The following is a 5,583-nucleotide window of genomic DNA, read 5'->3' on the forward strand; positions in this document are numbered from 1 at the left end:
ATACATTTTAAAATAAATTGCTAAACAATTTCATTGCCAATTTTTACACTATACGCGTTTATCTACTAGTTTTCCTCTAGTATTATACTTTAATTTTATATAATATTATATTAAGTACATCATATTTGATATAAAGTATACTATCATACGTTGCCGTGGTTCACTTATTAAACTCAACATTCAATAAATATTACGCTGGGTTCCATCACTGTAGGATGGCCTCCCTCCTTAGTCCTTATATCATATTAATATATCAATGTAAATAAAATGTTCTATATTATCATTATAATATTTTCTTATTATGCTCACGAACTATAGATTTTTAATTTTCTAGTAAAAAAACAATAAATATTAAACGTCATGTATTTGTAACATTCTCTATAATGTTCATTTTAATATTTTTGATAGCGAAATGTCCTAGACCCTACATTTTGATCATTAACCTGATCAGTTACTGTAAATGATAATGTCTAAGCAAATTTTATAAAAATGTCTTTAATCCTATAAGCTCACGAGAACCAGAACTTTGTTTACAATGAAAAATAAAATGTTTATTTAAATCGTTATTATTTTTATATACCATATAATGAGTTTAATACTTCTGTGTCGAGAACAATATAAAAAACAAATATATTTCAACATAATTATTATTAATGTAACAACTCATACTTATTAAGACTAATATATCAACATTTAACAGGTATACAATAAAATAAAATTGTCATCAATAGATGACAAAACAGCTGTCATTAAATTGTGATTCATTTTTAAATCATACATGTATAGTTGTAGAAGCATCCAGGATTCATGACATTCTCGTGGATAGGCACAGTTAAAAGAAAAATATGACTTAAAACATAAATCAATTGCTTTCAAAGGGCAATTGCCTTGAATGATTGTCCACACGAATATAACATTCATCGATAGAAAAAATATATTTAACCAACAATTAGTAAATATATATGGTTGTACATGGTCCCCATATTGAATATATTTGTCTCTTCTTTTCTGAATCTCTGACTCCAGTTGGGTTATGTTCTATTTAAAAAAATATATATTAATTATATTTAAATAGATAGGTATATGAAATGTATATTATGTACGTACAGCAATATGCGTGTAGTGAAAGCAGCAGTAGACTCCCCACAGGAAGGTTTCCAATTTTCTTTTGTACTTTTAAGATCTGTAGATCTAATAATTGTCTTTGACCGTATTTTTTCTCACACTGAGACGTCTGATACAAAGATCCACTTATTCAAAACTAAACTCCTATCAGGAAATATTTCTTGTGGAGCTGGATACAAAACATTACAATTTTCACAAACCTGTAGATATTGAGAATGTATAATATAATATGGTGGGTAAACAATCTCAATGTAAAAGATGCTTACTAATTCATAGTCTCTTAGACTTTTTAGAATGGGCCAATAGTGAAAAATGTCACACACTGTTATTTTTGAATCTGGATTCAATTTTCTTATACTATATGTTAATCTCCATTTATCTTTAACACTATCACAATTATAAGATAAACTCTCTTCCTGAAGCCACAGTTTAGCAGCTTTTAAATCATCTATAGAAATGAACAAGTAGTTAATAATTTGATTACCCACTAAATATATGATCTTAGTTTATTTTATTTTTTATTTTAACTCAATAATCAAATATAACTATAAAATGTAAGTGTATAAAAGCAGTTATATTACCAGAAAATACTGTGGCCGTTTAAAAAAAAAATTAGAAGTAGGTACCTATTTTTTTCTGCCAAGTTCCATTGTACCTACATTTCTTAGCCTTCTCGCTACATTTTTCCATCTTTAATGAGCTTCCCTTTGGCTTGACATTCGTGTGTTCCTTCAGATGTTGAAGGGATAAAGTAAAATCTCTATAAACAAATAAAAACTTGTGTTTATTCTGATTACCTACTAGTTTTTTTTTTAAAACATTATGCAGAGTTGGTAATTTATTTTGTACAGTGTGTAAAATGGACTTATACTTGATTAACTTATTTTCGGAATATTAAAGAAATTCTACTAGATTCTAACATAAATAGATAGTATATAAATAAATAAAGGAGTATAAGATTATACAACTACTTACTTCTTTCCCAGAGGAAATACTTCAACAATTAGCTTAGAAATCTTTCGGAAACATAAGTCAGAACCCCTATAACAAATGTTATTGCAATAATCTTACTATACATACATTTACTATACATCAATTATACATTTTACTATAATTATTAATTTATAACTTAAGAATACTTATATAGTTATATGGCTATATTAGTAATTAATAACACTAATTATTTATGATAAAACTCATGTAATCATTCATTCATGTAGGTAATCAATCAAAAATTTATTTTTTATCATAAATTAAAATTAAGTATTGTATGCATGGACCTTATACTAAGGATACTTAGTATAAGGTCTACGATTGTATGAAACAAAATATGTTTTAATTTGGATAATAAAAATAACCAATATATGATAGAAAAAAAAGTAATTTGTATTTAAATTTAACTTCCTAGCGCTACCAGAATTGTTTTATACCTAATTGCATTTATCCTGAAATAAATAATTAATTTAAAGCTTGGTAAGTATGTTTTGTGAGTCATCTGACAAACTAGGTACCATTATTATTTTCTTAATCAGCTAATATATATTGGCCATCGTTTGTTGAACGTAATAACTAATAGTTCAAACACTGTCTATGATTACAAATGAAAGATAATGTTATAAATAAAGCTGTTACCTAAGTTGGTTTTAAACTATTATTATAGGTACTTGAACATTCCAATTTAAAGACTTGTATGATACAAATTTGGGTTGTGGTGCTAAATTTAAATAATGTGTTGACTTTATTGGTGATGTCCTAGTCAAAGATGGTTGAAGATTTGACTCCTCAGTGACTATATTTTAATATTTTATGGTTGATTTGGAATATAATTGGAAATGTCTTGCAATTAAGAGTTTGGAAAAGGTAATAATTCCTCATCACAAAACTCCTATAAATTTGAGATTGATTATTTTACAAAAAAAATAATTAATGATCCTAGATTTATAAAATACATATTGTATAAGATGCTTCTGGTTTATGCGAGGCATAATATTGTAATATAATAAAAAGTCCTAGGAAAATATAATAACTACCTCTGGTAATATAATAACAATATATTATATTAAATTATATATTTAAAAAAAAAATCTGGTATATATGTACAACAATATTTAAAAATAAAAATCAATAATATTATAAAATATTATAATATTTATTAGCTTTGTCTACGTATTTTTCTAATATTATCACAGAAATGATACACTGCATTGAACCTCAAAAATTCAAGACGATACAACACATATTGAAGGAGCTAGTATTTCAAAATGTACATCCAATTTGCTGTTAGCAGTTAGCTCAAATATAATATATTAGAGTGAATTGATTTATTATTTTATAAGTTTTAATATTTTATTTTTATATACCTACCTATCGATTTATATTAATTAATAATGAGCTACACGCCTACTAAAATAAATGAGAAAAAAAAGTTCAAAATAATAATTACTTAAAACGTTGTACAGACGTATACAATAAGGTTACTATAATATTGCGTTTTTACTTTTTCAATTGTTTGCTACTCTTTGCGTACTTTGACCATAGATCCTTTTTAAATCCTCTTACACCAAAAGATCAGAATCTCGAGTTTTGTAGCGTTCAAACGAAAACAAAAAAATCTAAAAACACGTAATTACGTAATTTTCTTAGTACAAAAAACACACGAAAAATCATACTCCTGAACCAAAAGTCGGATAACCTCGATTTCAATACCTATCGATACGGCGTAGTGTCCTCTATAATATCTGACTACAAAAACGGCTCGCCGTGCCTAAAATCTAAGTGTCCATGCCGAAAACCCCGAAAAACGTAAATTTAGAACTTTCGAAGGCCCAAAAGACGGAGAAAAATGGCTCTTATGGTCCCGACACAGGACGCCAAATTTGATCACCGACCTCCAAACTAAACAAATCTCGAGTTTCAGAAACGTCGCGTTGTACATAAAATAAACCAATTCCAAAATACACCTCTGGGGGGAGGGGGGGGGGGTCGAGGACCCCCGACTACGGGAGTAGGTACGTTTTAGAAGGGCCTAAACCGAAACGTTTGGTAATTTAAAAGTATAATACCTATTATCTTATGTGAACGTCATCTACAACTTATAAATGATGTACTTATTGAACTTTAAAAACTATTTCATATTTACATAGGTACGTTTGTTCGCATTTGATAATTACGCCAGCAGCCAGCGGCGTAAACTGGGGGTCGCACAAGGTCGCACTTGCGACTCCAAAAATCATGATTTCAGTTTTCAAAAAATTGATATATCGATATAATAATAAATTAACTAATTTATATTTTGAGAATCGATGTTTAACTTTGTTTTGAAGCACTGGAATTATTATAATATTATATAAATCCCACATTTATTTATAGTTTTGTTATTAACCATTTTCTATTATTATACCAATATGGATATTTATATTTTATTGTGATCAGCGGACTCGAGTCTCAATGGCAGCTGATAGTGAAAACATGTTTCATAGTTCAAAATTATTATTTGTTTGTTTTATACATGCATTTATTTATGACACTGTATTTATTTCTTATCCGTGAACGATCCAAAATTAAAAGTGTTTCGACAACTTTACAACTTAACAAACTAAAATGGATAACATTTTTGTAAAAATATTGAAAAGTCGAAATAAGTGTGTATTTTTTCTTTAAATTTGTTATTTGTTTAATGCACATATTTAGTATGCATTAAGTTTAAAATAGCTCTTCAAATATATTACTGATTTATATTATATTAAAACTACAATTTTGATAAATAAAACAATTTATATTTGTTCAGTAGGTTAATTTTTAAATTAAATATTAAGGTAATATTATATTATTTATTTTGGTATATATTTTTTGTATTATTTTGGTAATAATTGTTGTACCTGCTTATTAGAAAAATACTAATACAAATGCTGAGAAAAATTTTAGCTTATCTGAAAAGTCCTTTATTCCCCAGGAAAAAGATTATATATGGTACCTAATTATAGTGAATAATTAATTTCAAATCATATATTTAGTATTCATTTACAATTTATTGAAATATTATATTTATATTAATTTAATATCATTTAATATTTCAGGATATATTTTGTTAAATACTTCTACCTTAATTTAAAGTGAAAATTCTGTAACTAGTTACCTATACGTTAAATAAATAATAGTTGATGTTTTGGTTAATTTGTGTAATATAAAAGTGATAAATATGTATTTAAACATACAAATACAAATATAAATAGGTAGTACATATCATAAAAATCTAAATGGCAGCTGTTATATAAATTTTATTAAATAAAAGAATTGCTGTATTTTATGTATTCATATATTCTTTAAGAAAATTATACATATTTTATTGAAGGTAGTTGGTAAGTACCTAAGTATTACAATATTAATTACAGTGCATATTCATAATATATACCAATTACCAATAGATACATTATGACAATATGTGTTTAAGCATTTAAG

Source organism: Acyrthosiphon pisum, unplaced genomic scaffold (genome assembly GCF_005508785.2).
Source record: "Acyrthosiphon pisum isolate AL4f unplaced genomic scaffold, pea_aphid_22Mar2018_4r6ur Scaffold_21407;HRSCAF=23902, whole genome shotgun sequence".
Lineage (NCBI taxonomy): Eukaryota > Metazoa > Arthropoda > Insecta > Hemiptera > Aphididae > Acyrthosiphon > Acyrthosiphon pisum.